At 43.4% G+C, this 27496-nt stretch overlaps 1 long non-coding RNA gene across 1 annotated transcript in view; it reads left to right on the top strand.

Moving 5' to 3' along the window:
• Positions 1 to 27496, top strand: part of LOC103170938 — a 66963-nt gene that overhangs the window by 28799 nt on the left and 10668 nt on the right. The gene's annotated exons all lie outside the window — the stretch shown is intronic.

Raw genomic sequence — 27496 nt, forward strand, 5'->3', positions numbered from 1 at the left:
TAGACACAGGGGAATCAGATTGTCCCACGTGGGGCTCACAGTCTTAATCCCCATTTTACAGATGAGGTAACTGAGGCACCGAGAAGTTAAGTGACTTGCCCAAAGTCACACAGCTGACAAGTGGCCGAGCGGGGATTCGAACCCATGACCTCTGACTCCAAAGCCCGTGCTCTTTCCACTGAGCCACGCTGCTTACTACCCACCTCTGCACACCATAGGAACCACTTTCTCCATCAAGCTGCCCAAGCCCTTATCTCCCTTCAGGTAAAGGTAGCCAGCCTTTGTCAACATCAGAACCTTGGGGTTAATCTTTTACTGGACAACCCTATGTTCACTGAGCTACTCTGAGGAGTCGTACCTAGCTGTACTTTTAATCCATCAGGTTAATGATTGGCCGTTTTTGTGTTGATCTTCTCTTCTGGAGTGTGAGCTTCTTGTTGGCAGAGACTATCTCTAACAAATTCTGCATGGTCTCCAAATGGCAAGGGTGCTGCACAGAGGAGGTCATGAAGGTGTTGATGATGATGGTGGGGCTGAAAGGCAGAGAGGGGTCCCTGAGAATACAATGATGTAGTCATGTTACTCGGGCCACTGAAGGTCTGGTGGCCACTTATTCGAAAAGCATCTCTTTCTCTCATAATGAATGATTATTGCCCTCTGAACAACCAACTCTCTGTTGTAACATAAGGTTGCAGCAATCATAAAAGAGTGCCAGCTATTAGAACAATTTATTCATTTGTAAAATGTTGCCATTAATGGAACTCCGAAGAGGTGGATGGGAGGTGGGAAAGGAAATGATGGGGAGGCTTGGTCATGCTCCAAATCAAATCTGCTGTGCAGAATCATGGGCCAGATGCCCACATTTAAATAGTTCTGATCCTGTGCGATAGCCATCTGCCTCTAAGAAGAAAATGTTTCATCCAGGTTTCACTGGACCTAACACAATACTAATAATAGTAATAGTATATTGGTTAAAAACTTACTATCTGTCAAGTACTGTATTAAGCACTGGAGTAGATTCAAGATAATCAGGTCAGACAAAGTTCCTGTCCCACATGGTGTACACAGTCTAAAGAGGAGGAAGAACAGGTATTGAATCCCCTCTTTAAACTGGTAGTCCATAAGAGCCGATTCACATATAGTATATTTCTTAAGGAAAGTAGAATCAAAGGCACTTGCTTAATTGTGTTTCCTAAGACCACAAGACCATGAGTAATAACATCACTGAGTCAGACCAATGGCCGAACTAGTAGCCCAACCAGTCCAGTAGTCGGTGTTCAACGGTTCATTCATTCAATAGTATTTATTGAGTGCTTACTATGTGCAGAGCACTGTACTAAGCGCTTGGAATGTACAAATCGGTAACAGATAGAGACAGTCCCTGCCCTTTGAGGGGCTTACAGTCTAATCGGGGGAGTTAGACAGACAAGAACAATGGCAATAAATAGAATCAAGGGGAAGAACATCTCATTAAAACAATAGCAAATAGTGGCACCAGAACTTCATTATACCTGGATCAGGTATACCTGTCATCCAAGGGGGTGCTCATTTTCAGAGAAGCAGAGTGGCCTAGTGGAAAGAACATGGGCCTGGAAGTCAGAGGACTTGGGTTCTAATTCCGACTCCTCCATGTATCTGCTCTGTGACCATGGGCAAATCACTTAACTTTTCTATGTCTCATTTCCCTCATCTGCAAAATGGGGATTAAACACTTGTTCTCCCTCTTATTAAGACTGTGACTGTCATGTGGGACCTGTTTATATTGTGACTATCCCAGCACTTAGTTCAGTGCTTGGAATATAGTAATTGCTTAACAAAAACAACACTTTTTTCTTTCTCAAGTGGAAAAGCAGAAACTGCTGAAAGACAGTGGGGCAGAGAGTAGAATGAAACGGAGTTGGTATCAATCAATCAATTGCATTTATTGAGCACTTACTGTGTGCAAACACTGTATTAAGCACTTGGGAGAGTACAAAATAAGAGAATCAGGAGGCACCTTCCCTACCTACAATGAGTTTTCAGTCTAGAGGGGGAAAAAGACATTAATATAAACAAATAAATTACAGATATGTACACGAGTGCTGTGGGGCCAAGGGAGGTGTGAATAAAGGGTGCAGATCCAAGAGGAAGGGTGATGCAGAAAGGAGTGGGAGAAGAGGAAATGAGGATTTAGTTAGGGAAGGTAGACAAGTTCCCTGCCCACAGAGAACTTACAGTCTATAGGAAGCTTTTAAATATCATGATTTTGTGTACTCCCTAGCTGCACTTTTCAGATTGAAAAGCTATAATCTTTCTGGTCTCTCCTCATATGGGTGCCTCTCCATCTCCCTAATTATTTGCCAAATTGAGGGCAATCTGAGTATGAGGGGTACGGGCCCCGGGAGGAATCTATGAGGACAGTTAAGGAAATCCCTCTGTTCTTAGGTGATGCATGTTTCTTTGTGTGGAGAGTGCTGCTGTTATTGATGCCTACCAAAGGAAAGCAACCTCTGTAGCTAAGTCAGTTCTCCTAGAAAGTGAGAGTAGCGAACTCCGCGTAAAGGAAAATTCTCATTGTAGTACTCACCTTATGTCTGGCACTGGGTGAATGCACACAGATTTTTCTTCCAAAATGGGATCATGCTATATCCAGTTAGGTACACAGCACCAGTGGCATGTTCTTTCTGCCATTGTGTTCTACCCCAAAAAAGTGGCAAAAGCATACTCTCTGGTACAACTGACTTAATCTCTCATAACCTTTAACTATCTGAGAAGTTGATCAATCAACCAATGGTATTTACTGAGTGCTTAATGTATGCAGAGCATACATTACTGTACTAAATGCTTGAAGAGAACAATAGTATAAATTAACACGATTCTTGCCCTCGAAGAGCTTAAATTTAGCAGATAGCATGGGAAGTATTTGGGCAGCCCATTGAAATGCAATCATGGGAGTTTACACCGTGCCTTTTCTGGATCTTTCTTGTTTATCTTGAACCTGACAAACCACGATTCCGAATCAGCCATGAAAATTGGTGTCTCCACCATCATGGAGCTTAAAACGATGGTTCCCTTAATTTCCTCCTAGTTCTCCTACTTTTTCTCCCTTACCACGGACAGCTCCCCAAACAGCTGATTGACTCTCTGCCACCAGAGGGACTGTTGATGCCAGTATCCAAAGCAAATCATAGAAAACAAAACAATGCCACAATTTCGGGATCTCACCATAAGGTGGAGGTCACCACCCTCTCCTTTCCAGTCATCTGATATTAATGGGCTAATGATAGATTAGCCCAATAACTCTGGGGCTTGGGCTGCTTCTGCATCTGGTTGCCAGTATCCTTCCTGGCCTTGCCTGATCGATATCAGTACCCCGTCTGGGAAAAGAGCAGAAGGAGATTATGCAGTAGGGCAGATTAATGCAGAATCGCTTGTGTGTTTGCCTGCTTGCTAAGGGCAAGGCCAAGCTTTGAGAAATATCTTTCTCCCTCTTTAGCCCCAGTGGTCCATGTTTAACCAGTTGTGGGAGATGAAGAGATGCTCAAGTCAGAGCTGCATGGCTCAACCCTTAGCCCCTTTTCTGCCTTCCTCTGTCTCTATCCATCCCTATCAGTTCTCAGCTCCTCCACTTGTCTGCTGTATGACCTTGGTCACTTCACTTCTCTGTGCCTCAGTTACCTCATCTGTAAAACGGGGATTGAAACTGTGAGCCCCACCTAGGACAGGGACTGTATCCAACTCGATTTGCTTGTATCCACCCCCAGTGCTTAGTACAGTGCCTGATACACAGTAAGCACCTAACAAATACCATTATTATTATTATTATAATTATTCTCAAAGACTCCTGGAACCAAAAGGGACCATGAGAGGTCCACATCAACAGAACTTTCACATATGGATTCAGTTTAACCTCAGATTTTCAATTCCAGGGAGGAAAAGTCTCTTCAAAAATCAATGTAAAGTCAAGGAAGAGATCAGAATGAAAGAACAGAATAAGACACTTTACTCAGCACCCAGTAATTACTTATTTCATAGGACATACCCTTCACAAAGTATCTAATGTGGGTATTTTGGGAACACTGAGGGAAGTCATAAACATCAAACCAGGAGGGAGAGGATGATTTATGTTGTTAACCACTGAAAATCTCGGCTTACCTCCCAAAAGGTTGGTTATTATTTGAAATACTTACAGGTATGTGTTCCCAACTCCTCTAGTCTGTGAAACATGGAAATGCAATCTCATTAACTTCACATCCCATCCCTTAATGTGCTGATCTTCACTAAGTGGAATCGTCACATCGATAATGTGTTCTTTCTCAAAGGGAAGATCCAAGAGGTCCATGTGATGAGCTGGCCAGGCCAGGCCTTGACCAATTCTTAGGTAGAAATCACTAGAACAGGTGGGCTGCCAGTTGATCTGACAGCCCCTACAGGCCTTCCAGACCCCGATCTTATCTACATAATGTGCTGATCACTCACCCATGTTGATCCCTCATCCACCAGAGCTCACCCAACCCAAAAAGGGGAGTTAGACAAAGGGGCATGTCTAAGTAAGGGTTAAAAAGCCATGTGGTTAGAAAGTCAGGTCTCTTTTTTTTTCTTGCCTCACTTCTGGATATATAAGCTGGAGTCCAGCTCTTTACAGCTGGAGAAGACTTGTGAATGGTCTATCCACATGAAAACTGGGAATTCAGCATAGTCTAATGAGAAGAGCCCAGGTCTGGGAGTCAGAAGACCTGGCTCTATTCCTAACCCCTACTTTGGCTTGCTGGTGACTTTGGATCAGTCACTTAAATTCTCTGTGCCTCACTGTCACCATCTGTAAAATGGGGATTTAATTCTGTCTGTTCTCTCTCCTACTTAGTCTGTGAGCCCCATGTGGCACAAGGACCGTGTCTGACCTAGTTATCATGTATCTACCACCCTGCTTAGTACAGTACTTGGCACATAGGAAGCGCTTAACAGATACCATGATTATCATTATAATAACTGAGTTATGGAAGTAGTTTGGCGAGTTGGGAACCTGGGTTAAATTGAGGACAAGTATGAGACTAAGAACATCTGGATTTTAATCCTGGATTTGCTTAAAGATTTCATTTGACAATTTCTTTCCTCTTCTCGTCAACCACTGTGACTAATGCTGATTTCTACTTAAGATTCTGTATTGTTACTTTTTCGTGACAAGCCAGTACTCTATCTTTTCCAAATGAAAAAATGCTATGTAGGTTGAGGGCCCACCTAAACTTGAATGGACCATACCTTCGTTTGAGGAGGGAGCTGAAGCAATAGGCATTCCCTCCCAACCACAGATGTTGGCTCCACTGGGAACTGGATCAGACAGCTGAACCTTAAAAGTTTTTTTGTGGGGAGGAGGCTTTGTAATAATAATGATATTTATGAAGCACTTTTAATGTGCCACACACTATGCCAAGGGCAGGAGTTTTTCTCAAAAGATACAAGATGGGGCCAGCAAATTAACCTGGACAATGTTGTAGTGCTCTGGCTCAAACCATCCTGATGGAGTGTGGGAAACATGTCCAGAAAGAATGTCACAGTCTTCATGGAAACTAATTGAACATTTAACAAGTGGCTACAAAATGGGCCTAATACTATGCACCAACCTCTCACCTCAGGTGTAGCTGGCTGATCTGACTAGGGAGGGAAAACCTTCTTAAGTGAAATTACAAATTAGGAGTTCTCTGTCCTATATTCTCTGGTTGTCACCAATTCACCTTTAAGGCCAATTCCCATGGCCCAGAGAGTCACAGGAACAGGTAATCAAAGACGGTAAAGCAAGCAGAAGGGCCAAGGTTTTAGAAAGACCTACTAATGAAATTTGGAGAATAATTTGCAACTCACATTACTCTTCTCCAAATATTTCAAAGCATCACTGTCCCTGAGAGTTGTTTTTTGGAAAAAAATAAAAATTAATTCAGTAGTATTAACTGAGCATTTACTGTGTGTAAAGCGGTGAGGAAGATTACAATAAAGGGTGAACGAGATACTGTCCCTGGCCTCATGTGATGTCAGGAGCTCCCCATTAGGTCACTGATGAACACCTTTCCCCAAGGCCAGAATGGCCAAACACTGTGTTTTCACCCTCTAGATTGTGAGCTCCTCTGATAGATTGCCAGCTCCTTGTGGGCATGGATCATATCTACCAAATCCATTGTATTGTACTCACCCATGAATTTAAGACAGTGTTCTGCACACAGTAGTTTATTCACACAGTGAATAAATACCATTGATTGAATGAAAGGACTATTGCCCTGGACCACATCCCCTTCCCAGTCAATCAATCGTATTTACTGAGCACTCACTGTGTGCAGAGCACTGTATTAAGCACTTGGGAGAGTACAATATGACTGAGTGGGTAGACACATTCCCTGCCCACAGCGAGCTGACAGTCTAGAGGGCATCACTAGGATGCCCAGGATCTGCCTGACCTGCACATTAAAACAACCCCAAAGAATCATCCACAAAGACTCCAAGACGTTCTCTGAGTTTTGACCAGTAGCTCAGATATCATTATTTTGCAGTAGTAGTTTGGACTGTTTGCCATTTCCTTGCGTTTGAACTCCTTCCAAGATTCCCGAAGCTTCTATGTCACTTATCAATCCACTCCCTCAGCTTTATAGGGTTTTCCTGCAGCTTGTCTCCATTTGCAAGGCATTTTGCACCCAGAAAGGCTTAGTGCCTCCTGCAGTTCACAAGGGGGTTTCGCCATCATTAGGAATCCCCGCTTCACTGGCGTATTCCCACCCTGCCTTCTGGCGTATTCCCACAACTCTTACTCTCACAGATGCCTCTTATTAGAAAAGCAATCCCTCTGCTTTGAACATTGAAGAATGACCACAGTAAGAAAGGATCATTACATTCTCATCATAAGTACTGTAGTCTACGGGAAATAGATTTTTCTGCCCCATCTCATTGACTTCAACCCCTTCTCATTTGCTGAAGAGGCAGGTGGTGAGGGGTTCAGTGACACAGAGTGGTGGCTGCAGTAGAGATTTTGCATCATTCCCAGCTAGCGAGTCCCTCCTGATTGGCATGCCGGGGACTCGGGCTCATTAGGAGCAATCTACCCACCCTTCGAGACTCACACCCCTTGGACATGAAGCTGTTTGCTGGCTTCTGGGAGAGACCTGGTTTTTCTAATTCCTTTCGTCTCTGCTCCAGCTGACCTGCTCCCAGAGCGTTTCAGCTTCTTGAGTGGCGCAGAGCTAGCCTGCGGTCTCTCCTCCTGTGTGGATCAGAGGCACAACAGCCTTCTCTAATTTGCCATTTTCTTTGCAGAGCCAGCAGGAGGCTAATGTCTTTGTTCACCATTAATGCTATTAGTTAGGCAGGCTCAGGGATGGGGCCGATTTCACTGATGAGATCTGGACTGTCACCTGTCACCTTTCACTGAAGAGCTGGTAGAGCTCAAAAGTTCCTCTGAATCCCATTAGAATTGCTGCCAAACCAGAAGCTGGCCATGGCAGCTTGGTTCAGGGGCCAAACAGTTACTGGCTGTAGCAGGTGACCCCCAGCTTGGGCCCTACAGAAAACTAGATCCCACATGATCAGGTCTGTCTTGAGCCTTGTACAAATGTACCCATTTTCACGTTAACCAGAGGGAAGCATTTCAGTGTCATTTCCACTTCCAGCAGGTTTGTTGTTTGCATGTTCAGGTTATTCTCCTAATACCATTCCAGGATGAAGTAGTTACATTCAGAATTCAGGATTCATTCAGGATTTCCCTGTACCTTTTTGTAATGACAATTTTGACTTAGAATCTTGGTCTCTCTCAGAGGCATTATGGGGCTCTCAGAAGTTAGTAGGGCATACAGAGCTTCAGTTGGGTGCTCTTCGATGCCTTTCCAGGTCAATCCTGACCAATGTGGCCTCAGTAATGACCAGCAGGAGGTTCTTGTGTTGTTTACTTTGCCATCAAAGATGGACATTTTTCCAGCAGCAGTGGGACCTTCGAGAGGAACCAAGTCCTTTCCCCACACTGGCTCTACCTTGGCTATGGCCCCCAGGAGTGGAAGTGGAAGTGGGCCCAAAGGGCACCAGGCCTGTTCCCCATGTCAAATCTGTAAGATCCAAGTACCTGTCTGTTTGTGGGTCAGCATCCCATGGGGTGTTAGCCACCTCACTTTAGCTTGGATGGGCCTGAAAGCCAAGTTAAGCAGCGAGGAGAAAAGCATCCACTGGACTGCGGGATTTGCAGACCGGCTTGTAGTTCTCAGTCCATCTGGGTCAACACTGTCGTCACCAGTTTCCATCCCCTCGCAACCAGTTCTTGAACTGGGAGGCCCCAGGGGGCCAGAGACCGGCTCTTATGTATCATCTTTGTGCCTTTCCCATGTCATGCTCACAGTAAGTACTCAACAGATACAATTAGCATCAACAATAATTATATGGTCCTCACCCAATTCAGTGCTTTGGAAATCACATTTTAGCAGGACCCTAACACCAGAGATGAGTTTTGCTTTTCAAAATATTAGTACGTATAGCCAACGCCTCTGGAAATAATTGATTAATGACAGGAATAAAAGTGCTCAGTACAGTGCTCGGCACACAGTAAGTGTTCAATAAATACAACTGAATGAATGAACAAATGAGCCCAATCACCACTGGGTAGCTTATGCAAACCTTGATGTCCTCTAAATCCAATGCATTGTCTTTACAAGGGGCTCTTCTGCCAGGAATGCCACGAGCTACAAAAGCAGGGAAGGCTATAGTGAAGACCATGGTGCCAGATGAATGGGCTTTAATAAGTTTGATTTCCTTTTCCACCCACCTCCCGTGCAGCGTTTTCTCACTGGAGGGATGCCCTTCTCCACCAGCTCCAGCCATGTCCCCAGCGCGGAGTTGGCACTTTTTTCTCAGCTTTCTGAAGGCAGCCATTAACCAGATGCTTCCCATTTGGTTCTGGGAATGCAGTTAGTTTGATTGTCATGAAACGAACGAGGCAGTAATTGTGTGAGCCAAAAGGGGCTTCTCAAAGGGCACATCTCCAGCTGCCCAGCAAGAGTCCAGCTGCCAGCCGTGACCATGCAGACTCTGAGAGAATTCATTGCAGAGGAGAGTTGGGGTGGCCTGGGGTGAATGGTGGTGCCTAGGGGTCCGAACACCTCATGTCTATCAGCTCTCCCTGCCCCCTCTTGCAAATATAAAAGCACACATACACACATGCGTGCAATTCTATGAGACTTGATTGTCTCCTGTACTGAAAGTCACAACGCCACAGACATTTGAAACAATTTGTCACCCTTCCCAAAGCCCCAGTAGCTCCCCGCTAGGAAATACTTCCTCAGAGCCAGATCTGAAAGTAAAAAAATTTAAAAGTCCAACCCTAATAGTGGTAGTTGTGGCAGTGATGGCAGCGGGCCAAGGTGGCAGAGAGGAGGCATTGCTCAGGTCAGGAGGGAGGCCAGGCATCATCCCTCTATCAAGGGAGGGGACTGGATCACACCCAAAGGCTCCCATCCTGGAGCAAGGAGTGGAGTCATCACCTTGGCTCCACCTCCCAACTCTTGTCCCCAAAGCATTCCAGCTCCAGCTGCTGATGGCCAACAAAAAGCAGGGGCTAGGGTTGGGGGCGTGGTCAGACATTGCAGCCCTTCCCTGGCCCAGGCACAAGTAGGTGGGGATGCCACCCCTGCTGGTCAAAACGGCTGCCAACTACCAATTTTCCTACTGGCACAGCTATTCCAAGACTTTTTCTTCTGCTGGAGCCAAGTTCCAGCCCATTCTAATTTACTTCCAGGACTACTCTGGACCCTAGCTGGTCACAGGCTGAGTGACTGTATTTTGCTGAAAACCAGGATATTGGGACATCTCCTCCCTCTCTTCCTTTTTCTTTCTGGTGACCAGTGAGGGCATAAGGAGAGTGTGGGGCTCATGTCCCCCACATACCAATTAATGTTAATGTTGGTATTTGTTAAGCGCTTACTATGTGCCGAGCACTGTTCTAAGCGCTGGGGTAGACACAGGGGAATCAGGTTGTCCCACATGGGGCTCACAGTCTTCATCCCCATTTTACAGATGAGGGAACTGAGGCACCGAGAAGTTAAGTGACTTGCCCAAAGTCACACAGCTGATTAGTGGCTGAGCCGGGATTCAAACCCATGACCTCTGACTCCAAAGCCCGTGCTCTTTCCACTGAGCCACGCTGGACAACAAATACTAACATCATTATCCGTCCTCCAAATCCCAAAATGCTGTAATAGGGAAGTTTAGAATGAATAAGTGATCTATTCCCTGGACAAAAGGAGCTTATGCTGTAGTAGGGAGACAGACATAAAAATATTGAAAACAAGACTGGTCAAAATATGTAACTGTGTACCTGTTGAGAAAAAATACATGATGAAATCAATGGGTATTTCATCTACAAAGAAACTGCAGGATTATCTCTGGAGTCTGTACTAAAGAGTACTGCTCTCTTCTCAACAACTAAGACCTCAGTGTAGGCCTGCCTTCCTAAAATACATTAGTCAAAGGTTTAGGGTGATAGCAAAGGGATATGTTACTCTCAATAGGAACAGTGTGGCCTAATAATAAGGAGCAGGGGCCTGGGAGTCAGAGTTTCTGGGTTCTAATCCCTACTCTACCAGTTGCCTTCCGTGCGACCTTGGGCAAATCACTTGACTTCTCTGGGCCTGTTTCCTCATCTGGAAAATGGGGACTCTGTGCCTATTCTCCCTCCTACCTAGACTGCGAATTCCACGTTTGACAGAGACTGTGTTGGACCTGATTATCTTGTATCTACCCCAGCGCTTAATATAGTGCCTGACATCTAGTAAGCACTTACCAAATACCAATTAAAAGCAAAACAAATTAAAACAAAAAACCCTTGCATCTACTCCAGCACTTAGGACAGTGCTTGTCACATGGTAAGCTCTTTACAATACCGTAAAAATAATGATCGTCAGTAGAACATGTGCTTAATTCGCATGTTCAGTCATGGTGATGGTTTGCACTAGGCATGCGTGCTTTCTTGCCAATGGCTCATGTTGAGAGACAGCTGGCCTGGGGAGTTGTAATAGATATGACTGCAGAAGATAACATCTGCTGGTTCTTTCCAGTAGCTTAGTCTGTCAGTAGGATTTACTGAGTGCTTACTGTGGGGAGCAAATTGCACTAAGGGCTTGGAAGACAACCTAGAATTAGTGTGCATGATGCCTGTCCTTCTCTTTTTCTTGTTCTATGTGAATACCTTCTCTCTTTAAATGGGAGAGCCTTGTGGAACAGGTACTGTGACTAAATTATTTTTTTTGTATTTAACCTAATGATTAGAACAGTGCCTTGCAGATTGTAAGAATTTAAGAAATGTTAAGAATAATATTCTTCAGATGAATTTGAATGGTGGTAGAGGGAAAGAACAGGAACAGACTGAAAGAAAAGGAATAAATGAGAACAGACAAATATGAATCAGTCTTAGCATAGGACTCTTGGAACTTACCCTTCTCTTAATTGCTTCAGTGTCGTTTACCCAGTCCTGAGAAAAGAAGGCAGAATTCAGTTTGCAGCTATTTCTACAGCCTGCAGTGTCTTGGAATGGAAATATAACCAACACCTCTCTTCTCCTCCCAACAGGCAGATATTTGAAAAGGTCCTAAATAGGGTCACTGAACATCAGTAGACATTTGTTTCAAATGCATTAATTCTACACACTGGAAGCTTCCCGGTTCCTTTTCCCTCAGTGCTTTAATCAGAAGGCTTGCTACCCTTCATGGCAACTTCATAATGTGATCCACTTTCCAATGTATTCTTGATCTTTCCAATGTATTCTTGATCTTTCCAATACCAAAATCCAATGTTGTACATTTTCTGGAACGGGTTGCCACTATCTGTTAGATTTGGACATAGTGGTGTCGACAATCCTCTCTCTAGACTTTTTTTTTAAATAATATTTTGTTAAGCGCTTACTATGGGTCAGACGCTGTTCTAAGTGCTGGGACAGAAACAAGCTTATCAAGTTGTACCCAGTCCATGTCCCCCATGGGACTCACAGTCTTAATTTCCATTTTACAGATGAGGTAACTGAGGCCCAGAGAAGTGAAGTGACTTGCCTAAGGTCACACAGCAGACAAGTGGTAGAGCCGGAATTAGAATCCATGACCTTCTGACTCCCAGGCCCCATGGTCTATTCACTACATCATGCTCCTTGTAGGCAGGGATCATATCTTCCACCTGTTTTATTGTACTCTCCCAAGTGCTCTGCACAAAGTAAGCACTCAGTAAATACAATTTATTGATCCTCATTCTATCACCTCTATCCCTGGGGCCCTGATTATTCATCATGATGATACCCTCTTTAAGTCAGTCCTTAGGTAACCATTTCTCTCCATACTTTCCAGGTTTTTATTGCACAAAACATGATGTCTTGATTTTAGAAATTTGATTTTAGAAGGCAGTTTTAGATAACTGCTAGTTAATCTGTCTGTTCTACTTCCCGTAAATGGAACATATTGCTCTCTAATCTCATTACACTATTGATGTCCTGGTACAATTTTGAAAACCATGGCTAGAAGCAGAGAACACTGCAGACCAACTATCAGCCCACTCCCTTCCCTTGTTTAATCAAATAATTGGTATTTATTGAGCCCTTACTGTATGTAGAGCACTGTACTAAGCGCTTGAGAGAATTCAGTACAACTGAGTCAGTAGACATGTTCCCTGCCCACAACAAGCTTACACTCTAGAGGATGAGCTTGCAGTCCAGTTTGCTTAGTGAGAGAGTCCACATCTCTGTTGCTTTTGTCTTCCTAAAACAAACCAAGACCTGGCTGGACTCTCTTCTTTGGCCTCTAGGGCCAGTTTAGACTTGAGGACTGGCCTCTTTTTAATAATGCTCTCTTCTCAATGCCCCAGTAGCCACCTCTAATAGTGATCAGTCTCTGACCCAGGCTCCGCAGATCATGCCTCTTACTGTAAATTCATTTCATTCATTCATCCATCCCTTCGGTAGTTTTTACTGAGTCCCTATTGTTTGCAGAGTACTGAAGTAAGCACTGGGGAAAAGTACCAGGTTGCTAATTTAGAGAAGGAACCTTGGTCCACAAGGGGTAGCACTCTATGAAAAAGATCCTGGGAAAGAGATGGATGATGGGCACAAGGGCAAAATGAAGTAAAAACAGCAAAACATAAGCTAGCAGTAATTGGAATAGGAGCAACAGAACAATATGGTTAAAGGAACAGAAATGTCAGACTTCTCAGGCACGCTCTTTGAAGGCAGCTTTGCCCAGTTTCAATTCATTCTTTAATCATACCACATGCCTTTCCCTATGGAAAAAGAACCAACCAATGTATGCAGCCTGCCCTGTTAATTGAATGGGAAATGTGGGTGAGAGCATGTGATTTTCCTCCTTCAGTGCTAGGGGAAAAACTTCTACAAGATGATTATGGGCTAAAAATACTGCCTCCATTCTTAGTAGAGGGGTCTTTTTTCCAATAAAGCTGCAAAGGATTTGCCTTAGGAGAGCAGGCTAAAAACAGAAATCACACTTCAATCTCTTGCCTAGATAGAATGGTATGTGCAAGACAGATTTGAGGGGCCAACCCTTCTCGTTCCCTTCCAGTACCTTTTTTCTTGTTGGAAAGAGAAACTGGGGGAGGAGAGCTTAACTGCTTAGGGTGCCTATTTGTTTGCCTTACAGAATAAGGACTTGGGAAGTTTTCACATATGCTATAGTAGACTAGTTTATGGAATAAACCTGTATTCATTAGAGGATTTCAAGGTGAAGGCATTGCCTGAAGACCTCTAGACATATGAAAAATATTAAATGCATACAATTAGGTTAACAAAACACCACATCCAGCTTTCCCTAAGAGAAAGTGAGAATCCCTGTAGGGCTCTGTATGTTGAGAAGATTGAAAAGCAAGCAACTTCAGGGTTGGTTTCCTTGTTGAACAGCAGTGTTAGGAAACAAACATGAGATATAGGAAATAAGTGACTGAGATCAAAATGGTAGCAGGTTTCTCTATTCTTTGTCAATAAAATGGGTCTTCTGGGGCCAGGGGTTTTCATCCTAGACATTTTAAGGGACTTGATAATGACTTGGTCCTTGGTTGATACCCTCCAGTTTCCTGATTCAGACAATCTTGAGTGGTTATTTGGTGTCAGCAAGCATTCATTTTGACAGGCAGGATCCATTAATGGCTGAAGTGACCATGGCGTAGTGCTAAAGCTTTTCCATAGCCCATAACTCTGCAGCCAAGTTACCTTGGAATCAACTACAGTAGTGTTACTATTATTATCCAGTCATTTTGTACCTCTCCTGTCCACTTTATGGAGCACCCTAAGTTGTTTTATGGTCAGAGACCTTCACTACTTATGGTATAGCCTCAGGAAGCATTCCCCTATTTGCAAAAATGATACTAGAACCAGCCTCCTGATTCTCAAAAGCGACAGCAGGATATTTACAGGAATAATGTGATTGCCCCCATTTAATGTCACGATTAGGGACGCACACCAGATATTTCCTCTACATCCTTATCTTTTCCTATATTAACCCAGTATGCACCTCTTAATGCATGAATTTATCCAAACCTGGAAAATCTACTCTTTTCTACCTGAACAGAGCAGTGGAGAAAGATCTATTTTTGACAGGTTTTATTTTCCAGAGATTTAAGGGAAGATTAAGCTTGTTGTGGGCAGGGATAGTGCCCATTTTTTTGTTGTTTTGCACTCTCCCTAGTGCTTAGAGTGCTTAGCACAGAGTAAGCCCTCAATAAATATGATTGAATGAATAGAAGTGATTATTTTTCAGTTGAGCCCAGCCAATGTTCCAGTGTGGGAGTCATTTTCCTTGATAGGTGTTTTCATTCAGCAACCTAAATATTTGGAAGAAGCATAATATTCAGATGCCCCAGGGCAGTTGAGATCTAGGCCCATGCTTGACATGGCATTTGGTCCTCCGTTCATAGTGGTGGATTACGCCCAACTGTAGATCCAGTCATTTTATCTGTTTTGGTTTTCATAGTTTACCCAGGTCCTTAGCATTGCATCTTAGGGGTGTTCACTCAATATCATTACTATTACTACTATTTTCGGGGAGGTACTACTCTGAGTTAACACTTCTGGGATAACATGTGATTAGATTTCCAGGCCATCTGCAATGGAATGATTGAGTGGCCTCTGAGAGTGAACTGTACAGGAGGTAAATCCAGGATCTGGAAATGATTGGATCAAAACCACTCTGTTGACATTTCTTGCCCCATTTTGCAGGCTCAGAGATCGTAGAGATTTTTGAATCACGTTCATGAAAGCATATGAATTAGTGAGCATCTGGTTTGGACGTCTCCTCTAGGCTGTAAGCTTGTCGTTTGGCAAGGTGCCTACCAACTTTGTTGTATTGTTCTCTCCCAAGCACTTAGTAGAGTGCTCAGCACACAGTAATAACTCAATAAATACCATTGATTGGTTACTTCTGTACATCCTGTTTAAGGTTACTCCATTCAGTCCATACTAGTTATTTAGGTGTCCTGATGTGTCCCACCCAGTTAAGGTGTGCTGCGATGAGGATTGTTTCAGTGCTGATCTGACTTCATTCCAGAAAGCTGGGGTTTGTGATCCTGTTGTGCCATTTCATGTGAATTAAAGCAAAGGTGAAAAATGATGGAATGGGGAAGAGCATAAAAGAGGCTTGCAAACTTATCAGTCAAAAAAAAGTCAAACACATCAGCATCTTATCCAGAAGTTCACCATACCATACTTCCACTCACTGTGTTGGTTCTTTTCATTTCTGCTCTTTATTTGTATATTTAAAATAACAGCTTTGGAGATTTGCTGGAAATGTTCATCTGATTTCAGTCACAAATGAATTTTTTTTCAAAATTTGAAACATCGCATTATGGAAAGATTGCTGTTTCCAGTTGCTTTCATGGTTACCCTAAAGTGAAGTTTTGCAAACACCCAGAGATACTAGACTTTTTTATATACTAAAAAGAGATAATTTGGTGAGCCAAACGTGAATCTAGAAATTCATTTTCACCCATCTGCAGTTCAAAAATAGTTCAACTTTGTTTTGCTGGGGTTTTTTTTAACGTTCTGTAAAAATTGAAATGTCAAGTTTTATACTGCTATAAAAAGGGATAAAACTTTTTAAAAAAAGGTTAACTATGGAACAGTGGTAGTCTTAATTACCACATCACTTAGCTGACCACCTCTTATTACACTCTTTTGGATTCCATCTACTGTCTATTTTAGGAAGCAATCTTAATTCTGCACGTGAAATGACACATTGTTAAAATATATAAATAGGTAGAGAGTAGCTAGTCAGTACTGTTAGTGAACATGAGGATAGATAATTGTTTCCTATTTTCAGGCTAAGGAAACTTTCAAACATCTCTACCTCTTGGATAACATCAGTAATGCTACACTGTGTCAAACCAACAGTTGTAACATTAAAAAAAAACCTACCCACACTGCATAATCAAGAAGGTCTGAAGGGTAATTTTTTACTCCAAATTTTTTAAAAAAAGGATTTAAGAGCTCAACCCCATCTAGAATCTGAGTTTCAGTATAGAGAGTAAGAGTCCTTGACTTCTTTACATGTCCTACTGGGGTTCACAGGACATTCACAACACAAGCAGAGGAGTGTACTCGAAAATAGAATCCGTATTTCCACCTCCATAGTCTTTCGAGGGATCCTAGTCCTAGAACGGCTTCTTTGGCAATGAAGCTATGTCTCAGTTCTTGGCATAATTTACAATGTCCTCAAAGGCTATTAAAAACTCCACCTTCATTAACTGAACCTATGAGGGGCTTTTTAAAGGCATCAACCACTAAATTGATCAAACCAAACCTAAATTGATCAAGTCAAACGTTTTACCTAACTAAATTTAATCCACCAGTTGCAACCATCCTTCTCTGTGGTTTAATTTTGCATTCAATAACGAGTGCCTTTGTAATGTGAGTTGAAATTGTGCCCAAGGTCCACTTGCAGTATGATTTTGTGATCTCCAAACATAATAATACAATTAGTAGACATTATCTTTTTTAAGAAATGAATGGTATTATGTTGACATGCAGCTGCCTCAATTATACACCAGAAAGAATAAACAACTCTGGTTAAATGCTTGGCATGAAGATCTTATAAACACATTACCACGCTTCATGAGTGGGGTCTAAGGGAACCCCTGGACTAATGTCTGTGGTAAATGCAGTAATGCAGGCTCTGGGCTCTACTAACAAACCCGGCCCTGAGAGTATGGAAGTCAGGGTCATATTGCCCAGGGTGGGGTCATCGGTTCTGGGCGTGGGCCAAGGTGGAGGACTTTAAAGAATGGGGGTTGCACTGGTGCGGTAGGTCCACCTTTAAAATACCTCTCTTTTCCCCTGGAATCTTTGGGTTCAGGGATGATTTTGAACCTCTCTGAGTGGCCCTGGCTCCCTAGGGCTTGAAGCTCCTGACAATCCCTCTGCCTAACAGCCTGAGTTGTTGTGGTCTGGTCAGAAATGGGCTACTTCCTTTTCTCTTTAAAGAATCTTGAATTCTCTGGACTGAGGAGACTTCTCATTAGGGCAAAATTACACCTGGTCGCCTCTTCCTGGAAGAGCCAGTCAGGCCACCAGTAACGTCTCTTCATAGCTGGAGGAAGCTCTTTACAAACCCTTCCAAGCTTTTAGTGGCAGTCTCACCATAGGCACTAGTTTCTATGTCCCATTTCTGCTTTACTTCTTCAGGATACTGCCTAGACAATTTGGGAGATTGTTTCAATGATGTGCTTGGGGCCAAACTCATGGGACCAACTCTTGGACTGAATGCAAAACTTTAAAACTGAATTTTCTTCATGATTTAATTGACAAAGGAGGAACCAGTCAGTACACGAGGCCAACAGGCCAGCTTGCTTTTCGAATCATGTGCCATTTACATTCGGCCTGGGGAATTGGTACTCAGATGTAAACGTGATTGATTGAGGGTGCATTTCTTATTTTCAGTTACATGGATTTTATTACACCACTACACTAAGCCTAGTATTGTGTTTGTGCAGTACACAAGTCGATCAGTTGTATTTACTGAATGCTTACTGTGTGCACAGCACTATTCTAAGCACTTGGGAATGGACTGAAAGAGAAGGAATTCAGGAAGTGAGTGATCTGTGTACCCAAGAACTCTCTGGAAGGGCACAGTTCCCTTGAAGGAAGGTCACAATTTCACCCTCCATTCAGTCTTGGGGGATAGATATCATTATTGTTTCTGTGGTTTTTTATCAGTATTATTCCTTGAACTTAAATAGCATCTGCACACAATAAGAACTCCATTTCATTCCCTTTGTGTTTTCATTCCCTTATGGGACTGTGACCTCCTAGAAGAGAAGGACTATCACTTCTACCTGTATTTTTCTAGTGCTTATTGCAGCACTCTGCCTACAGTAGGAACTTAATAAACATTTAGGACTATAATGATGGAGTCACTTGGACTCCCCATATTTTGGCTACCTCATTATTCAGTGGGGATGGCCCTCCAGACCCCCTTTTAAATTCTAAATTCCTCAAGGACATGAACAATATCCCTTCCTTTTTTTGTAGTTACCTCAAACTCATTTCAGTGCTCAGAATCCAGGATGTTTCATTCAGTAGTATTAATGTTAATACAGATATTCATATTTTCTAACAGATTAGGAGATAAAACAGAGATATCCAGAGTGGTGACAGAATGAGGGAGGAATTTGTCCCAGATCATTATAAAAATAGAGACCTAAAACCTGCATTTTACTGACCCAACCCTGAAGCAAAATTCCTGGTCTCTTCGGATAATTTAGCAGCGGTGAGGAGGTAGAACGCAGGATTGGGTCGGCAGCATTGGAGAAGTGCTCAGTAAATATGATTGATTGATTGCTTACCTGAATGAATGAGCAGTTGGGCCACAGCTGTCAATCAGCCAAGGCCAGGAGTGTAAGCTCTTTGTGGGCAAGGAAAGCATCTACCAACTCCCAAGTGCTTAATACAGTGCTCTGCACAAAGTAAGTGATTGATTGAGTGGCACCATAGTCCAACCTGTGGCTGCCCTGTCCCTCCTTTTTTTCCCTTATTGCTCCTGTTCCTATTCTTCTCTCCCTCCTAGGATAACACCCCCTCCCAAAAATCCACTCCCTATCACTCTGCCCTGGAGGAAAGAGTGTCCTCTCTGTACCAGCAAGGGGAATGGGTTGGGATTACATAGGTGACCACCCTGTCCCGCTGCCCACCCTATTGGGAGAGACCCTCAGCTTTCCTGGAGTGACCCAAGGAGACCTGCAACAAAGTTTTGGGTCAGGCCTGTAAAATAAGATTTTTGTGTGTGGTTGGGGGGTGGTTAGGGGCACTGATCTGTGTAGTAAAGAGCCCCCCAATGGACAGGAACCATGTCTATTTCCCACCTGTTCATTCTCTCCAAGCGCTTAAGATAACGCTCTGCACACAGTAAGCACTTAGTAAATGTTATTACTACTCTAAGAGACAGTCCCCACAGGCAGATCTTCAAAGAGTCAGGAAAGAGAGATGTTTTCCCCAGTCAGAGCCAGCCCACCTCAGTCAAAAGCTTTCTTGAAGAGAAGTTATTTTCCATCCCAGCCATTCAGCTCTGCCAAGGAAACTCAGACACGTGGTGATTTCCTAAGCAAATAAATCAGGAGTCTTGTAAGACACATTGGAGGAAAAAGCTTTTACGGGAAATTTATATTCATAATTATTTCAAGATTCGGCTGCCTCTTTAGTTGTGACTAATGTGACAGATCCACATTTGATTAGTCTCACACCAAAACATTGTCCCCCACCCTCAGTCCTCCTCATCTACTCTTTTCTCATCAAGGATCCTGGAGCAATTTGTTTTCCTGGCAGTATCACTGCTGTGGGGGGAAAACAACTGCAAGGCAATTATGATTTTATTAGCATATTGCAGATAGTCCCTTTCCTCATAAAATAAGGCAGTTAGTACACCATGTAATGCTTTATACCGACAGGGCTTGTCAGCCATGCCTCATCAAAATTGTAATATATTGGCGGGAGAAAGAGGATTAAATTAACTACTAAAAATAAATGATTCTCAGAAGTTACACTCTGCAAACTGGTCTGATTTTTATCTGAGGAGCGTTTTCCCATCACAGTAACCTTAGGCCATGCTTCTCTGACAGGTAGATGCACAACGCACCTGCTGGAACAACTATATTTCTCCTCAGTTTTCCCCAGTCCCCAGATCTTCAGGGGCAACTGCAGGAAAAGAGTGTGGTAATAGCATAAAGGATAAGACAACCATCCCCCACCCCTGTATTACTGAGGAATTAGCCCAAGTTCCAGGTTCAGAGATTGGTGTCTATAACCTGCCTGTCCATAGCCACATCAATCAGTGCTTCAATTTCCATGTTGCTATTGTGAAGAAGTTCAATAGCTCAGGCCTTTGGAGAACTTTTTATTTCTAACTAGAGATACCAACTTCATGGGGTCAATGAAGGTCATCAATCAATCAATCAGTGATACTTATTGAGTGCTTTCTGTGTACAAAGCACTATACTAATCAGCCCCACAATATTTTGAACTGGCACCCCAGGCTTACTCATCCAAGGACTCTGACAAGACTTGAGAGTTTCCAATCAGGATGAAAGGAACCCAAATGGTGGCTTGATGGACCATTAACTCTTTGTGGTTTGTCTCCTCCACCCCCCCCCCAAAAAAAAAATCTCTAAACCCTTTTTTGTCCCACATTCAAAATAAAAAGTTGATGGCCATCTGACCCATGAAATAGGTCACTTAGAAATGGAAGAATGAAGACAAAATCAGAATGGGCAGACCCTGAAATTGCAGCCCACTGTGGAGCACCCACTATACTAAGGTGCTTGATTTGTGCTAAGTGGGCAGGGTCTCTCAGCCCCATGCCTCATTAAAATGACAATTTTCTGTAGCAGTGCTTTATTCAAGAGTAGTCTGGTTTTCCATAGATTTCATTGTACAAAAATTGTACCTTGTCACAGTGGGGTTTAGAAATGCTAGATTAACAATTCCCTAACTCTCCCTGAATCCACCTCAGTCTTCTCCCTAAAAGAAATAGAGAGTTGTATAGATGAAATTACAGCCATGAATCATAAAATGAATAAACCAACAAGATCAGGTGGCCAGCTGAATGTGGGGGTTGAAAGAGAGGTAGGAGTCAAGGATAATCCCAAGATTTGGGGTTTGGGGTTTGAGAGACAGAGAGGGTGGTTGTGGTGTTAATTGTGATGGGAAAGTTAGGTGGAAAGGTGGTTTTGGGAGGGAAGGTGAGAGCTCAGCTTTGAACCTACTGAACTTGAGTTGTAGGTGGAAACTCCATGTAGAGATATCTTGGTGACAGGAGGAAATGAAAGATTAAAGAGGGACAGAGTGGTCATGGCTAGCAAGGTGGATTTGAGAGTCACTCACATGAAGGTGGTTGTTTAAACCATGGAGGCAGTGGTCCACTCCTCTATCACCAACCTATTCCCTGTATCTCCATCTTATCTGTCTCACCACTAACCTCTTGCCCACATTTTCCCTCCTTCATATCTGACAGTCCCACCTTCAAAACCATCCAAAAACCACATCTCCTCCAAGATGCCTTCCCAACTAAGTCTTTTATTTCCCCATCTACCCTCCCCTCAGTTTTGAATATGAACTTGGCTGTGTATCCCTTAAGCTCTTTTGAAACTCACCCCAACCCTACAATACTTATGTAAAAGTTCTTATGCTCTATTTCCTCTATCCCTAATCTACTTTAATGTCTACCTCGCCCTGTAGACTAGAAGCTCCTTGTGGGCAGGGATCACTTTTACCATCTCTGTTGTACTGTACTTTGCCAAGTGCTTAGTACAGTGTTCTAAGTTTGATTGATCAATAAATACCACTGATTTCTTGATTGAAAAATAGTCATATTGGGGTTCATTTGCTAAGAGGTAGAAAGAGCAGGTTTCTTATGACCATCTTAGAGATGAGAAAACTGAGGCCCAGAGAAGTTAAGCAATTCGTCCGAGGTCAGACAGTAGACCATGGCAGATCTGGGGTTAGAACCCAAATTTCCTGTCTCTGAGACCCCTGCTCTTATAGTTATTATTAATAGTAATAATAATCATATTTGTTAAGCACTTACCTTGTGGCAGCACTGTACTAAGCGCTGGGGTGGATATGAGCCAATCAGGTTGGACACAAGCCCTGGGGCTCACAGTCTTCATCCCCACTTTACAGATGAGGGAACCAAAGCCCAGAGAAATGAAGTGACTTGCCCAAGGCCCCACAGCAGACAAGTGGAGGAGCTGGGATTAGAACCCATGACCTTCTGCCTCCTAGATCCATATTCTATCCACTCTGCTATGCTGCTTCTCTCTGCTTCTCCTCTAGGCCACACTACACTGCTTGCAGAGCATCGAACAGAAAGAATTATATGGGGATTTTCTCTAAGGGAGGATGCTGATTTTTCTAACTCTCCAAGAAGCTGTTTGTTTATGCCACTTTGTATATTTGATGGCTGATAAGAAAGCAGTAACTTTCACACCTTGCAGTGAGAAAACATCTTTGCACAAATAAGTCAGTGATAAAATGTGTGATTTACCCAGTTAAGTGATTACATAGTCCACTGTTTGGAGCAGTGAACTGTTGTCAGCCTCCACAAAGGGAAATTTAATTCCATCCCTAATGATTTTTAAATGCTAATGCCACAATCCAAGCTAGTCTAATTTGTGTAGGGATATACACTTGAAAGTTCCATCAGCTCACCTAATGAAATATGCAGCAATTATGTCCATACAGACTCTTCCTGAAGAATGTATCTAACAGAATTAAATGCATCACTTAAAGTTCAAAACTGCCAAAACGTCAGGCAGAACATCCAGCCTCTGGAAACTTTCTTTTTCAAAATATCCCAGAATGAGAGGAAGAAGGTTGATTTAATACTACCTGATTTGGAGGTTCTTTATCTCCCTTTTTAGAACCCAAGAGCCACAGGGAAAATGCAAACAGATTAGGGGGAAATTGCAAATGCCAGTTGAGAAATCCCGGCCTCCAAAAAAAAAGCAACTTCTCCGGAGGAGCGTCCCAGCTGAAACTGAATTCTCAGCTGACAAATAGGTAATTGCTTCAGCAGGCCAGCCGCTCTGAAACCCTCCCCATAGATAGGGCTGGTGATTCATTCTGTCCTCTTTAGCTAGGAATGGGCTGCTTGCTCCGAAGATAACAACAGATGGTTCGTTTGGGCCATCCAGGCCGATGGATTTTTGCTCTTCATGGACAGGATCAAGACAGGATGATGAATGGTCAGAATTAGGGTATCCTCGGTGGTTACATCATCTGGCCAAAGTGAAAAGCTGCTGGGAAGTGAGGGAAGGCATTTGCAGGGGAAGAGCCAATCCTCCAGGGAGTTGGGTAAGGTACCCTATTCTTCCTGAGGTAAACCACCACACCTGGATATGCAGTTGGGGTCACGGCCCAGGATGCTCTGCTACAGTGTTTCTGTAATGTGCAGGGTAGTGGTGGGTTTGAGGCCGGAGGCCGTCTCTACTGAGATGCAATATATTCTGTATGACTTCATTGCATTATGTCATGTGCCAGAGTTAACATACATAATGTAAAGCACATCTGGGTGTCTGCGTGTGGAGGTGCAGTTACTGGCCACTGAACACCATAGCCTCCCGGGCTACATCGTTCTCCCCACTCCCCTCTTCTCCTTTCTCTTCCTCCATTCATCTCCTTCCTCCCCCACTCCTCCTCTCATTGCTCCATTCCTTTCCCTCTACTTCTCCATTCTCGTCTTTCTCCTTCTCTCTCCACAACCTTCGTGCCTCTCTCCCCCGCCCAACATTGAGCATCTAATGTGGCAGAAGATTGATCTCCATGGCACCTTTCCTCCACAGAGCCTGGTCTGCTGAGCTTGACATAGTCTCTCCAATTTCGGAGGAGTCTGGGTCCCCCCTGGCTATGTCACCAGAGTGGCTGTTGGATCGAGTTGGGGGTCACACTGGCTCTTGTTCTTGCTTTGGGCTGGCCATAGCAGATTGGCCTGATTGGCTCATGGGGAATCTCTGGTGGCTTGGGCTGTATACTCTTGACTGTAAGCTAGTTGTGGGCAGGGAACAGGTCTACCACATCTGTTATATTGGACTCTCCCAAGTGCTTAATACAATGCTTCTTACATGGTAAGTGCTCAATAAATATTACTGATAGATTGATTAGGGAGAGATGCTGGTCAAGACCCTTGAAGGAACTTGGAAAGCAAGTGAGAGGAGCATTCAGTCTGGAAAGAAGCATTTAACATCACCATGCTGCCCAAGTATATTGGATTTATTTGACTTTCACCCCATCCAACACTTGTTCCCTCTGCACCTTGCTCAAGGTGAGTGACTAGACTAAAGCTGAGTTCAAGGAATTTATAAAAGCATCAAGAGCCAGAACTATGTAACAAGCTTACATCAGATAGCGAGGCTCCAAATGATTAGGTCACAAAGGCAAAAAATGCAAATCTGTCTCTCATCCTACATTTTCCCCTGAGCTATTATCGCTGTTTTTATGTGTTCTCAAAGGTTATTTCACTTGTCCATAGACTCACTGGGTTCCTCTCCTTGCCAGGAGCTCGGCTGTTTGCCTGTCCTTCTTCCCCAGCTTCTCCAGTCAGCATTAGAAAGCCCCAGAAGTCCCAACCTTCTTTAGCATTTCCTGCATCCAGCCCATTTCCCACAACTCCTTATGGGCAGGGATAGTGTCTCTGCTAATTCATTGTACCCTCCCAAGTACTCAGTACAGTACTCAGTACATAATAAGCTCTCAATAAATACCATTGATTGAGTGAGTGATCAGTCCCTGGAGTTGAATTAGCAGGGGCAAGGTCCTCTGCCCCCTCCAGATACCTTGGCCATTTGTTGGTTCAGAAAGCCCTTTGAAGTCAGGCAATAGGCTACAAAGGGTGCCCTATACCAATGACTCATCTGCCACCAGCCACTTTAGCATTTATGTGTTAATTGATATATTTATTCCCAGATTCATCTATTCATTCAATTTTTGGCTTACTTTTGCTATGGCAGGTTATAGCCATGTTTTTCCTTCTGCTGCCATTATATGTTTGGGAACAAGAGGAAATTTATGTCTGCTTCCCTCATTGGATTGTGTGTGCCTTGAAGAGAGACTGTGTCTTTTTTTTTTATGGAATTTGCTACTTGTACTAAGTAACTGTACTTAGTGCTGGAGTAGATACAAGCTAATCAGGTTTGACACATCATGGGGCTCAGTCTTCCTCTCCATGTTATAGGTGAGGAAACTGAGGTCCAGAGAAGTGAAGTGACTTGCCCAAGGTCACACAGAAGAAAATTGGCAGAACTGGGATTAGAACAAAGGTCCTTCTGCCTCCCAGGCCCATGCTCTATCCACTGGGCCACGCTGCTTTTCTTTTATCTTTTGTATTTTGTTGTGTGCTCCCAACTACCTAGTTCAGTGCTCACACATAGTAGATGATCAAGAAATCCTGCTAATGAAGGAACCACTGAGCAGACAGCAAGAAAAGACTTGCTCTGCCCTCCCCACAGGGAATATGTTCATTCAATAGTATTTATGAGCGCTTACTATGTACAGAGCACTGTATTAAGCGCTTGGAATGTACAATTCGGCAACAGAGACGATCCCTGCCCAATGACAGGCTCACAGTCTAAATGGTCCCTTGTCTCCCCGGGGGATGCTTGTGACATCGGGGAGTCTAACAAGGAGCAAAGCTGGGGGTTGCTCTCTGCCCTTCACCTGGCCCCCAGAGGGATGCTCGTGACCTCGGGGAGTGTGTGTATCAATTCATTAATTCAATCATGGATAGTGAGCACTTACTGTGTGCAAAGCACTGTAGTAAGTACTTGAGCACTGTACTAAACACTACACTAAGCACTACACTGTATGAAGTGCTATGTTTGAGCACATCATCACTTTCACAACTCAAAGTCTAGCCCTCCTTAGAGGCAGGGATGGACCATTTACCAACCTGAACCTCCCCTTCTACCTCTCTTACGTTCCCTCGGTAGTAGTAAGGGTATCTATTGAATGCCCCCTGGATGCAGCAAACTGTACAACTTCAATAGTAGCCCGAGGCTTGTTTCCTGCCTAAAATCAGCCAGCAATACTTATTGAGTATTCATTGTGAGCAGAACCCTGTCCTGAGCACTTGGGAGAGTACTGTAGTGTTGGTAGAAATGATCCCTGCCTACATGCTAATACACACTAATAAATTTTTACAGATAATCCGAATAAACAATCTATTATACCTACGCCACCCCTCCCACCCCCCACCCCCACAGGGAGTCCATGATGGACAATCTGCCACAGATACTTCCAAGTTCCTCTTAAACCAACTACTATCTGGAGTCTGCACATCTTCTTGGTGGAAAGGAATTCCATCTTCTTTCCATCTGCTTACCATCTGCTGCCTGAAGAAGTGACAGTAAAGTAAACTGTGTCCTTCCTCACTGGTGCATGATTATGGTGGTCCCTTTGAAGCCAGAGGGATCTGCTTTAAGAAAGTTGTTGGTGGAAGAGGGAAAAAGCACTAGCAATAGAGAGTCATGGGAACAATTATTAAATCTCTCAAATAAAGGAAATCATCATCACCTGAACCTTGTATTTATAGGGTATTTCTGGAAGATGGCTACTTGCGTGATACACAGTACACGATGGATCTTTGCTGGGAAGTTGTATCTCCACCCATCGGTTTGGTTGGAGCAAGTGTCTAACCAACGAAACGGGAGAAGCAGTGTGGCTTAGTGGATAGAGCATGAGCCTGGGAGTCAGAAGGATCTGGGTTCTAACCCCAGTTCTGCCACATATTTGCTGTGTGACCTTGGGTTAGTCACTTCACTTCTCTGGGCCTCAGTTACCTCATCTGTAAAATGGGGATTAAGAGTGTGAGCCCCATGTGGGACAGGGACCGTATCCAACCTGATTAACTTGTATCTACCCCAGTGCTTGGAACAATGCTTGGCACAAAGTAAGTGCTTAATAAGAACCATAAAAATAAGTGTCCCTTTCCTAATCCTGATGCCTTTAGAAGCTGTCATGACTTAACCTATTATTTTTTACAAAGCTGTCTGTTACAATTGTTCCTATTATTCCCCCACTCCACCCCTGAAAGTTTAAGATGCTCCTATTTAGAAAACGATGACTTTAAGGGAACAGAGAAAGTAATTCCATCATTTATTCCCAAGCAAAAGCAAGAATATATGTGCTAAGGGAAAGTCATGAAAGCTAGACAGAAACAAAAGCTTTTTGTTTGGAAAGTACAAAAATCTTCAGAGGGGAGGTTTCTAACAAGGGCAGAACAGTTTATGCAGTCTTGGGTTCACCCAGTTTTGACAGCTCAGTGTACAGTGAGAGTGAGTGGAATTTTTATATCTACCCTTCTGGCATAAATGGATCAGGGGTTAACATATACTAATGGGAATGAACAGTAGCTGGTTTTCATTTACATTTTTCTCCCATGCACTCACTTGGATGCTCCTATTTAAAATTATCTCACAGAGCAGACTAGTTTTTCTTGGCTAGCTCACAGACTTTTTCCTTGGCTCTGAAAGCAGT

The sequence above is a fragment of the Ornithorhynchus anatinus genome, chromosome 19 (assembly GCF_004115215.2).
Source record: "Ornithorhynchus anatinus isolate Pmale09 chromosome 19, mOrnAna1.pri.v4, whole genome shotgun sequence".
NCBI classification, from domain to species: Eukaryota; Metazoa; Chordata; class Mammalia; order Monotremata; family Ornithorhynchidae; genus Ornithorhynchus; species Ornithorhynchus anatinus.